The 12848-nt window shown below is 46.1% G+C and overlaps 1 protein-coding gene and 1 pseudogene across 2 annotated transcripts in view; both read left to right on the forward strand.

The window, feature by feature from the left end:
• HS6ST2 (heparan sulfate 6-O-sulfotransferase 2) overlaps positions 1-12848 on the forward strand; it is a 283050-nt gene that overhangs the window by 120901 nt on the left and 149301 nt on the right. The window lies entirely within an intron of this gene.
• Positions 9211-9402, forward strand: LOC112809178 (cytochrome c oxidase subunit 7C, mitochondrial pseudogene; annotated as a pseudogene).

Consider the following 12848-nt stretch of genomic DNA (forward strand, 5'->3'; position numbering starts at 1 on the left):
ACAGGGACAAGATGCATCTGCTTTGCCCTCCAAATCGAAGACAGCTAGAGGTAGTGTGACACCAACTTGGTGAGGTATGTTGCCATCACCGTGCTGCCCGGTCTTTAGGTGGAAGCGGTAGGCAGGTGACATAAATGACTGTCATTCTTTTTGCGTGTCTGAGGTTTTGTTTTTCTGCTCACTCGGCGAGTTTTCCATGAGCTGTGCGACATCACGATCGCTCTCTGGTACCACGTATGGCTTTATTCATCATCATCACCAGCCTTACACTCACGCCCCCATTAAAGAGATTTCTCTAATTACGTGTTATGCAGGTGTTTTGTATTACAAACAATGTTTAATTGTATTCATTCAGAACAGGTTGCAATTAAAATCTATAAACCGTTTAAGCCTCTATAAAAGCTCCACCATCTACCTTACAGCTTAGCATTAACATTTACCCTAGAGCGGGAAAATATCTCATCCTGTATTTCTCTGATGTACCATTTTTGTTATTAATAAAAACAAAAAACACATGTTTAATTGGATCCCTTAGGTATCGATTAAACAAAAGAGTTGGATTCCTCGCTTGCCGGGCTGGTTCCATAGAGCATCCCAGAACCATCCTTTGTTTCAGTAGGGTGCACATGTTGAATGTTTTCCTTTCAACTACCGTGCTAAGAGCTTACCGAATGCTGTGCCCTTGAGTGTGGGCAGCGGAAGTTCTCTGGGAGACAGGAGGTCTGCAGCATGCGAGGGCCCGAAGAGAAGGCCGCCTCAAGCTCTCTTCCCACGTTGGGCACAGGGAGGAAGGAAACAGATAGCAGCCACTTGGCACCAAAATCCTGCTGACCTGGGGGTTTGAGCTGTTGGAAGTTAACTGTGTAATCCATCCGAGGACAGTTCTAACGAGTCCTTTTTTCAACCCCAAAATGTTAATGTTTCTTTCCATACTTTATCTCATAATCATTATTCCATTTTCAAGGCAGTGAAACTAATCAGAAATATCAGATGAACCCAGCACAAGGGAAGGGAGGTAGAATTGAATACGTTGCAAATGGGGCAGAGCAGGAAAATAGGAGAACGTTGGTAACCACGGGCTGTCTTTCCCGTGGGTTCACTTCTCTGGGAGGTGTGAGCCGGGCTGCCGTGGCAGGGGCTGCTGGGTTTGTCCCTCAAAACACCAGACTGAGGAGGCAGGAACAGTATTCAGAAAGCAACAGAGTTCTCGTGGCCCTTCTGTCTGTGGCATTGGGATGTTTCCAGTGATGAGGCTGGTTGTGTAGTTCCTCTGGAGGCCGTGATCTCAGACCCTGGTGGGGTAGAATTCTCTTGTACCACAAGGCAGCCTGGGGGGAGGTTGAGGCAGGCATAGGGGATGGTGGCAGGGAGACGCTCTGGAGCACCATTCTGGCATCTTCTGGACTCTTGAGAATTGGTTCTCTCTCATACTCCACCTTACCTTCATCTTTACCACGCCTTTCATTTCAACCTTTGCCAGCAGGTAAGGAGATCAGCATAACCTTTAAGGGCTTCACAAGAGAAGTTGAACATAGCGTAGATTGCTTTATTCATTCATTCATTCATTCACTTTTAGATTTTATTTATTCATCCAAGAGAGGGAGAAAGAGAATAAGCATGGGGTGGGAGGGAGGAGAGGCAGAGGGAGAGGGAGAAGCAGACTCCCCAGCTGAGCAGGGAGCCCGATGCGGGGCTCGATCCCAGGCCCTGAGATCATGACATGAGCCGAAGGCAGATGCTTAACCATCTGAGCCACCCAGGCACCCCAAAGCATAGATTTATCAAGAACTTTTGAAATGCACTAGGCATCTCACACATATTATCTCATTTAATCATTTCCCCGGTCCTGGATGCATGGTGATATGATCCTCACATCACAGATGAAGGAAGGGGAGGCTCACAGAGAGGTTATCCTGGCATACATACTGGTCCCAGAACCAGTGAGTGGCAGAAGCAGATCCACAACTCAAAGGTGAAAGAGGGCACTGTGTTTTGCGTGGAGATTGACCCTGAAAATATGTGGGATGAAATAAAGTGGCCCAGAATCAGCGTTTAAGAGCTTCATAGGACCGCACTCCATAGCACCTCACCTTTCTAACTAGTGTGTAATTAGAAATATTTCCAATCAGATAAACATTTCCAGACACATTTATAATTATTCCAAATGCTAACCACTAGTTTCTCTGAACGGACTTTCAAGACCTAGAAACTCACCTCTTATTAAGGGTGCTGATCTTCATTTTTTTTTTTAAAGAAATCTCTGTACCCAACGTGGGGCTCAAACTCGTGACCCTGACATCAAGAGTCACATGCTCTACCGACTGAGCCAGCCAGGAGCCCCTGATACTCATCTTAAAGATTCTTAAAAATTTTACCACAAAGACCCAAGGTGGTGCCTTACTTTTCTGATGGGCTACTAAAAAGAGTCAAGAAGTCCTTAGGCTCAAGGACATAAATTGCTCATAATTCAGCGCGGGGGGATGGATTTAGGAGAGATTTGTAAAATGGAAGGATGCCACTCTACTTATTTATTTATTTGTAAAGATTTTATTTATTTATTTATTTGAGAGCAAGAGAGAGAGAGAGAGAGAGAGAGAACACAAGCAGGGGGAGGGGCAGAAGGAAAGGGAGAAGCAGACTCCCTGTTGAGCAAGGAGCCTGACACCGGACTCAATCCCAGGACCCCAGGATCATGGCCTGAGCCGAAGGCAGATGCTTAATCCACTGAGCCACTGGGGCCCCCCTGCTCTAATAATTTATTTAACCAACATTTACTGAACGCTTCCTGAGTCAGGCCCCGTGGTGGGGTGTTGGGAGCACAAAGGTGAAGGAATTCTCGCCATTGAGGAGGTCACAGTCAGCTGGGGGAGAACAGAAGTAAGCAGATGATTACAAAGTCCTTGGACAAGTGCTACCACGAAGATCTGCAACTCTGTCCCCTGAGTGCTTTGGGGGTGAGGGTGCTCGGGACACTGACCCTGCCACAGGGTGGCAGCCCTGTTAGAAGTTCTGGAGGCCTATCCACCTTGGACTTGACATTCAGCCTCCGGCCAAACGCTTGTCTTCCAAAATGATTTTATTTTAACAGAATCAATTTTTTATTATGCTAACTCATATGATGTATTCTGTAGAGATTTACTGAACCATTTTTCCCTTTAAAATAACCAACTGTATGTTTTGACATGCTTCAGGGGATACTTTTATAAAGTAGCATGGATAGGACAATACCGGAATACATCAGTGTGTTGCGAAGCCTGAATCAGTAACACACAAAAAACTGCACCTTCAAAAATATAAAGAAAAGCAAAATGCTAAAAATCGTGAACTCTACAGAGAGGCAGCTTGGCATGGGGGACAGTTACTTGCAAAGAGGAAGGCATGGGTCCCTGCTGGCTCTTCTCCCGGGTGCCCCTAGCAGGTGCTTGTTTCTCTCCAGACCTCAGTTTCCTGGTCAGGAGAATGTGCGGTGGATGAGAATCTCAGGTCACTAAAGTGCCTTCCCGGGAGCATCCAGACTTGGGGGAGGAAGGGGATGAACTGTGGGGAAAAGCAGCCCTCCCCTAGCGAATGGGGCTTCCCATCTCCACTTGTCCCAACCTTCTGGCCTCCCCTTCCTGGCCCTTTCCTGTAGAAGGCCAACCGGAATGCAACACTAGGATCAGCCTTTTTGGAGGAATGAATGAGGGCTTGCCTCTTTTTCTCCATCCCTGCCCTCTCCTAATGCATGCGCACGTGTGGTCCTATGCGCGTGCACGTGAACACACTTCCCCACTGTACTGGAGAGAAAGAAGAGACTCCTATTTCTCACTCAAGAGTCTCACAAATGACAGCTGTACTTTTACACAGTTAAGCTATTAGATGGAATTCCGCTCTCCTTGTCAAGTTGCAGACGGGGGAAGGAGCCCAGAATTCTAACGGTGCTGGTGTTCTTGGCAAGCACCCTTCACAGGGTGGTAAGGTAATCAGTCCGCAGTTGGGCAGTCTGAAGGCCTCAGTTTTCCTCTGACTTGGAAAAAAAAGGGGGGGGGGCTTGGTATTACAGTTTCCATCCGTAGAACTTTGAGGTTAACATACTATTTTTTCATCGATTACGTAGTTCTCCGCATCCACCCAGTACCCATGGCAATCGAGGAGCGAGGACATGACAGCTTAATTGACTCTTTATGTCTTTGTAGCATTGGTGGGCCACAGACTTCTGGGAATTGGAGTTGCTTTTATTCCTTTGAATTCAGCCCCATCCCCTCCTTCAATCAGGATGCATTTACCTTCCCAGAATCTGCACCTTAAGGACGAGCAGGTGAGCTACTCAGGGCATCCTGACGTTTCCTGGTTCAAAGAACGTAATACGGTTTATCTTCAAACCCACCCCATTCCTACCTCTGCCCTTTGGTTTCCTCTCCTTTCTGTGATTTTAGCACTTTGGGTTTATGGGAGGCTCTCAGTTCCTTAATGTTGACTGAAAAAAGAATAAGAAAGCATGCCAGAGCTTCACCGCTCCCCACCCCTGCCACGGAAAACCCAAGAGGTAATTGACTCCAAAAAGTCCTTGCATCTCTTGTCCCTTGCCGGGACCTGAATAGGTCTGTTGCCTTGGCTTCGTGGGCCGGGCCGGCATCTATAGCCTTCTTGCCATCCATGGAGCAAATGGTTGTGGGCGGGCGGTTGCCGGAGTCCAGTGCTCTGCTTGCCATGGGAAGCCTATTGACTTTAATCGTGACCGTCTGGCTGGATTCCTCAGAAGAAGATGTCTCAGGGAAGGCTTATGTCATGAATGGACATTTGTTTATTTCAAAGCTGCACTGCTGTTCCGACTTGAGCATTGCATTTTATGCAATGGGCACTGGAAGTGCAAACGAAAGTTCTGTGGGGGACACTACATGTGAAATTTACCAACCCGTGTGTGATTGCCACTGTCAACACAATCAGGACACAGTCGTTCCCCTTTTACTGAAAACATATGGTGGGTACTTCGAGCAAACCCTAGGCCAAGTCATGGTGCCATTAAGGAGAGCAGACATTAAAAAGGGAAAAGTGGTATCCAGGTGGCAGGAGGAATTCAGTAGGTGGGATGGGAAATATTTATCGTTAACAAGCTTTCATAAGGAGAACAGAAACAAGTTAGATGTGATTTGCAGGTCCATTGGCAGGCAGGATCTGCCTAGCAGACGGGAAACTTGGAGAGGATTCTCAGTACTGTACCTCACACTTGACCCGAGTCTGCCCCCCCCCGGAACATGTTGAAGAAATATTATTGAGCTTTGCAAATTTATTTAAAATAATATCTGCCAATGGTCAGTAAGTGCGACATTCCAGGCACCATATTAATGGCTTTACTTACCATCTCTCGCATCATTCTGACAAGGATCCTGTGAGATGGAAGATATTATCCCCGTGTTACGGATGAGAAAATCGAAACTCCAACATTAAGTTGATCGAGGTTGCATAGCTAGGAAGTCCCAGAGCTGAGACTCAGTTCCAGGTCTCTCTGACTTCCAGGCCCTTGTTCTATACTATTTGGAAGTTCAGCAAGAAAGGAAAGGCACTTGTAAATTTGACAACGGATCACAGCTTTTCCTGGGGAAGGGCTTGGCACATGTCTACGGTAGCCAGCCGGATCTGCCTAAGCAGCCCTGGCAGTGGGAGCACATGGGGCTCCTTCACAGGGAGGTTTTCAAGCAGTCCACATTGCTTCAGTCCCCAGTGGTGCAGTCAAGAAAAGGTAAGAGGAATGGAAGGGATGGCTTTGACACACCTGCAGAAAGGCATCATCAGCATCCCCTCCCTCCCAGCCTCAGTGGGGTAGAAGGATGGAATGGTCCCAGCTAGAGAGGGGAGGGGAGGGGAAGAAGCTGAAGACAGATTTCCATTTCTTCCAGTGTCACTTCCTTTCTCTTTGTCCCCTCTGAAGTCTACCACCCGCAGGGTTTTAGGGAATAGCCAACTGAGACTTCTGTCAGGGCCAGTAGAAAGGACCCTGTGCGAAGTGTCAGAAGATGGAACAGCAAGGCCAGCTTTACCATCTATGAGGCATGAGTGACTGCAGGCAGGTCCTGTAACTGCAACATTTGCATCTGTACAGTAAACATCCTCCTCCTTTCCCATCATGTGTTACTGGATCATTGTAAAGATTAAAGGGGAGATATGTGTCAAAGAATTTCAAAAGCCTAAAGCTCCACATAAGTATAGGGGATTATGAGAAACTTAAGAAAGGATAGTCACATAACTGACCTTGTCCTTTAAAGATTTTATTTATTTACTTGAGAGACAGAGAGAGAGACAGGGTGGGGGCAAGGGGCAGAGGGAGAGAAAATCTCCAGCAGACTCCGCACTGAGCACGGAGCCCAATGCGGGGCTTGATCTCACGACCCTGAGATCATGACCTGAGCCCAAATCAAGAGTTGAAGTCTTAACCCACTGAGCCACCCAGGTGCCCCTGACATTGTCCTTTATTTAAGAAAAATTTATTTATTTGACAGAGAGAGAGAGAGAAAGAGCACATGCAGGGAGAGTGGCAGGCAGAGGGAGAGGGAGAAGCAGGCTCCCTGCTGAGCAAGGAGCCTATGCAGGGTTTGATCCCAGGACCTTGGAATCATGATCTGAGCCGAAGGCAGATGCTTAACCCGTTGAGTCACCCAGACACCCCTGACATTGTCCTTTAAATGAGAGGCGGTGGGGGCTGTCCTCCCCCCTTGGTGGGCAAGCTTCCTCATCTTTAAAGCACATCTCCAGAGCAGAAGGAAGCCCAAGCGCCACATTTCTGATCTGAGAGCTAGTTTGAGATGTAAATGAACCCTGTCTCTCAAGACACAGCTTTGCATATATTTTGCATTCAAATTTATTTATCTAGAGACAAAATCGTGCATTCTTTACTTCTACTCACAGCATATGCAAGCAGATCAAATGAGGTGCTGATCCAGCAAAATGGCAAGTAGCCTTTTGCTTCCTTGAAATTGCTAATTTTACAAATGGCAGAGTGTTGAAACATGGCACGGAATATCTATTTTACTAGAATCTGGCAACACGGGCACATATGGTCTTGTCAAAAATGAATCAAACACAATTCCAGGATTATAATTAAGTAGTTGAAATTCCAAAAGGAATAACTTAACATGAACAAAGTCGGATTTAGATTGCTTTTTGCTGGCTTTCTCTCAGGCCCCTTCCTTGGTGAACTGTTGGCAACATAGCGACTTGCTCTGAGAAATGTTGAATTGTCAAACATCAAATGTTTTCACCCTGACTCTAAAGGTGTGTGATTTAACATCTATATTCCATGCTTTGGGGTATGGTATGTCATAGAATGTAAGAAGACCAAGATAGAAGTCAAGCCAAGTGTCCCTATGTAAATATTTAGGTTAAAGCATTCTCCTACCAAATAGAAACTTCTGATCAATTCCCTAGCAGGCCTGCCGAGATAAAGAAGGAAGATGGGGCCATTATAGGAGGAAACTCTCTCTCCCTCCCACCTCTCTCTCTCTCTCTCTCTCTCTCACACACACACACACACACACACACACACACACACACACATACAGTTTCAATCTCAAACTCTCTCTGAATACTCAGTCTGAAGGCAGGGGCCATGTATGATTCTTGCCTATTAGACCAACATCTAGCATGGGGCATGTGGAAAGAGCTAAGCTGGAGATTTACAAGCTGTCTCCAGAGGACATTCCCAGGGATTCCCCTGGAGTTGTTGTCCACGTGATTTGGGGTCCTAACTGAGAAGTCAGTATCTATACCTTGAAAACAAATGTCAGCCCAAAGGTGGAAACAACACAAATGTCCTTCAGCTGACGAATGGATAGACAACACAAGGTACATACCTCCACACAATGGCGTGTGATTCAGGGGTAAATAAAGAATGAAGGACCGATCCATGCTACAGCATGGATGAACCTAGAAGACATGCTACGGGAAGGAAGGCAGACACAAAAGACCACATATTCTATGATGCCATTTATACGAAATGACTAGAATAGGCAAATTCATGGAGACAGAAAGCAGATCCGCTGTTGCCAGGTGATGGGGGAAGGAGGGAGACTGGGAGATGATCAGCTAAAGAAGATGAAATTTCCTTTTGGGGTGCCGAAAATGCTCTGAAATCGACTGTGGCGATGGTTGCGCACCTGGGTGAATACACTAAAAACATTGAATTGTTCACCTTGAATGGGTGGATGGTGTGGTATATGGATGATATCATATCTCTGTAAAGCTGTTACCAACAAAAGTTTCTCTCCGATGGTTTTGGTGTGCACTCCCCACTCCGAAGTTGGACCAGAGTAATAGATCCTCACCCCAGGTCGGATTCCTGACCCCGTTGCTAGATTGTAGGATCTCCTGGTTCTTCACGGCCCTGCTTGCTACTGCCCCAGCTTTAGCTCTGTTACCCAGAACAAAGGACACTCTGGAAGAGGGGAGACAAAGACTTTCAGCTTCAAGTGGTGTCTACATAGAACCACTGCTCCCACTTGGGTAGGCGCTCTCCTGTCAGGATGGGCCCCCAATTATTCCCAACCTCCTGTTTTCCTGGGGCCTTGCCAAGCCCAAATCAGGTCACTTCCTTGTGAGATCGAAGTAGCCTGGAGGCTTTTCTTCCACAAGAGTGCAGCGATTCTATTAACGAACGCTTCTACAGAACATTTTTTTATGATTCATACAGGAAATTGTAACTTCCACGAAAAAAGGGGGGGTAGATTTTTTAACCCTGGTTTAGCATGACAAACTTGAGAATCGAGCTGTGCACTGCACTCACTAGCTCCTTTTCCTGCTTACTTAAAGAAAGGAAAAGAAAGACTTTGTTGCTGTTCAATCCCCAAGCTACTTCTGGTTTCTACTTTAAAGGCAACCAGTCTAAAGGGAAGAAATAGTATTTGGACACCCGAAAGAGCAAATATTCTTCTTATAAACTGGATGGTGATTTCTAACCATCGTTGGATGAAACCTTATCAATGAACACATATTTCTAGGAAGATTATATTACAGTTGAAATTACAAATGGGTCGCTAAAGGCCCATACTGGAAAGCCAGTATGCCCTTAATTCAACTAAAAATATTTATTCAGTAAAGATTGATGGTGGTATCAAGTATTTAAAATGAAGGTGAAAATGAAAGCTTTGGTCAAAAGAGACCATGGGTCTACTTAGAACATTTTTCCTGATTTCTTCCATCTTGGGTCTCTGTGCCTTTCACAGAACTTCCAGTAGCGCCATGTTGGGACAGAGCATCCTGAGGATCACAACCTCTGTGCTCTGTAGGAACCACTATGAGGAGGGCCCAGGGAAGAATAGGTCATTTCCAGTGCAACACAAGTGGTGGTTACTAATTACGGTGACTGTGTACTTTGGATCTGGATTCGCTGCACCTTTTTTAATAGTAAGACACCAACTGCTTAAGAAATAAGGATGTTTTAATTAGTCCATTAAACATATGTGAAAAGGAGCATTTTAAGAGGTGCAGTCTCTTTGAAAAACGGATCAAACTCTTGAATTCAACATACCCGATATGTTTGTAAATAAACTCACGGTATCAGTCCTTAAAAAAAAAAAGAACAAAAAAAACTCCCGTTTTTCCTAAGGTAGTTCCCTGAATCGATTACCAAAAGTACTTAAATAATGACAAGTGATAGTCACCATTCCATGTCTTTGGGCTTGAACATATCCTAACGTAAGATTTGCTTTGAAGAGGGTTTTAAAAAAATATTTAACCAAATTAAAAAAAATCAGCATACATTATGAAGTTTGTTCTCAGCCACTCGTTCAAAGCCCTCAGGTACCCAAAGCAGTGGTATTTTTAGAGATATGTATCTATTTTCTTAATTCATTTGTGGCTGCAAAGAATGATTCTGCGAACAGCATGAAAAAGAGCCAAATACTGACTCCAAGGGTTATGCAAGATGCCCTATAATTAGTTTTATGACCAAAAAGAAAAGAATGCTTTGGAGGATTGAAAGGATGAATTGAATGAATGAATGAAAGAATGAACAAACAGATGAATAAATATCATCCATTCCTTCAGAAATCCTTCTGAGAACGTCATTTCAGTGGTGATGAGCACTCCAACAGGGAAGAATCAAGTGCATGTTTCAGCCAGGGCTTGCAAGTGACTAGGAGCTAAGACAAGCCAAGCTGGGGAGAGGGTCCGGGCAGAGGCAATATGTGGCAAAGGGAATAAGGAAGTATTAGAGAGAAAGACAGACAGGAAGCAGAGGGAGTGAAGAAGAGAATGATAAGGATTAGGGCGCAGCTGTGAGGATGGCAGGGCAATAGGGAGGAGAATCAGCAAGCTGAGGGCGGATGGGGGACAGCTGGTGACTCCTGAGAAAGTCTGAAGTCCTAAACCTTTGTAATCCGGAGAACTTGGTTAACCACAGTGACTCATTCCCCACTTATGCCACAAATCCAGGATTTTACTGGAAAGGCAAGCAGGCTGGCCCAGGACATTCTCAACTCATGCTGCTGTTTCCACTTCGACATCTGACAGAGGTTCTAGATGACAGATAAACAAAACACGGTCCCTGACTTAAGAGTCATTTAGGACACGTTTCGTTTTGCCGCTGAAACCAGTATTGGTAGTTAAACTTTCCAAAGCGATGCCCATATGCTGGTCACTGTTCTAAGTGTTTGTATTAACTCACTGAATCCTCAGAACAACGCCGGGCAGTAGTAACCATTGTCATTTCCATCTTACAGACGAGGGACTGACTGAGGCACAGAGAGGTACGGCGACCTCCCTCTGGTCACACAGCTCATAAGCCGTGCCACAGACCTTGGGCATAATCACTGGTCTGCATCTCTCGAAAGCGTATAGATGTCTGGGGGGCAGTTCCAGGAATGGAGCCCAGGTCTTCTGGCTCCCAGTTCACTGTCCTTTCTCCTGTGCTAACCAGAACTCTGTGGTACCCCCTCAGTGGAGCATCGATGGACCAAATAACATTATAATCCCACAGTGACCACAAGTATGAAAACAAACTCTTCACTCTCCCTGTCTGGTTTTGAATGGTTCTACCTCTGGGGGGGGGTGAACCCCCCCTTCCCCCCCCCGGGGGGGGGGGGGGGGGGGGCTGGGCTGCCCAGAACGTTGCCCTCCAACGTGGCATTGCTGTTTGGACAGTGAGTGATTCGAAGCTGGCAGAAGGTGTCTCTACCCCTTCAGTTCAATTCCGCGCTCGCGTCAGAAGCCACCCTCCAAGTGTCTGGCAATGTTAACGTGGCTCTGTGTAAGTGATTTAAAGGTAAATGGGCTGCACGAGAGGGTGATGTGCTGAACAGGAGACCAGGGTATGAAAAACAATGCTACGGAGTGGATCTCAAGGGCATTGAGTAAACCTGCCGTCAGGATTTCCAGAGAAGATTTGTTGGGAAGAAAAACACATCTTTGCTTCATCATTTCGAAGCAATTTCATGCTTCAGTTCTCCATACTTCTGTCTTCTGAACACTTCCGAGGGCCACATTTGGGCCTCAGCATCAGCCTGAAGTCTTGTACGATGGAGTCGCTGTGCGAGGGCACTCAGCGCGTGATGTAGCGAGCCACACGGGAACGCTTGATTTTGATACAACATTTAATCATTTTCTTCTGCCTCAATTAAGTTGGAAAGACTCAAATGCAGCTTAAAATTGAAAAGTGTAACTGAATGAGAAGGTTTATATCAGATATTGAAGGCCTAAGATGTTCCCTTTTCTGAACTGAGCCAGGGAGGAGGTGGAGAAGGGGGGGAGGTGAAAAGGACAGAAACCGCAGAGCCTTCTCGAGGGGGGTGTCTGGTGCCGGGTGGGTGGCTGAGTCTATTACGTAAACATTTCAAATGCCATGTGGTCATTTCTTTGGGACCTTGTTTGATGGTCCGTGTGGTTGTTTCTTCCACCATCCCACCAGCTTTATTGAGATATAATTGACATATAACATTGCGCGAGTTTAAGTTGTTCAACGTGATGATTTAATACACATATATAGTGAAATGATTAATGTGATTAGGTTAGTTAACACATCTGTCACCTTGCATAATTACAGTGTGTGTGTTTGTGCACGCGCGCGCGTGCGTGTGTGGTAAAAACATTTAAGATCTCTCTTAGCAACTTTCCAGTTATACAATACAGTCTTGAGAACTATAGACACCTTGCTGTATATACATTATAGCCCCAGAACTCATTCATCCTCTAACTGGAAGTTTGTGCCCTTTGACCAGGATCTCGCCATTCCCCCCGCCAGCCCCTGGCAGCCATCATTCCCGTCTGTTTCTCCATGAGTTTCGCTTTTTCTGATTCCACACATACATGAGATCCTACAGTGTTTGTCTTTCTCTGTCTGACTTATCTCCACGAGCAGAATGCCCTCAAGGTCTAACCATGTTGCCAACGGCGGGATTTTGTGGGATTGTTTCTTCGTGTGATGCCAGCCCGCGCAAATGTGGTTTCCTTCAGTGCTGTGCTTGGTGTCTGCTGCGGGAGTGGAGAAAGGGCTCTCTCGGTTCTCCCACCCGCACTGTGTCCTAGACCCTGTGCTTGGGTGCCTCACATAGATCGGGGCAGTGCTCCCAGCTCTGGATGCACATCGGAATCACCCGGGGAGCTTCTCAGAAGTGCTCAGACTCATGCCCCATCTCCTAAGATTCTGATTCATTTGGTTGAGGGTGGGGGGTCTGGGCATTTGTAATTTTAAAATCTCCCCAGGTGATTCAAAGGGGCAACCCATGTGGGGAAGCCCTGACTCAGAGGGTCTCATTGAATTTGGGGGGCATTTTCCTGCTCTGCTTCACTCACTCTTTTGCAATTTAGAGGGAGAATCCCATTCTTCATTGTGACGAGAGTGAGAAGTGTGTCTGGTGGCCTCAGTGCTCAGAATACATGCG

Source organism: Callorhinus ursinus, unplaced genomic scaffold (assembly GCF_003265705.2).
Source record: "Callorhinus ursinus isolate GAN/ISIS: 27379988/994484 unplaced genomic scaffold, GSC_fseal_2.0 scaffold33, whole genome shotgun sequence".
In the NCBI taxonomy this organism is placed as follows: domain Eukaryota; kingdom Metazoa; phylum Chordata; class Mammalia; order Carnivora; family Otariidae; genus Callorhinus; species Callorhinus ursinus.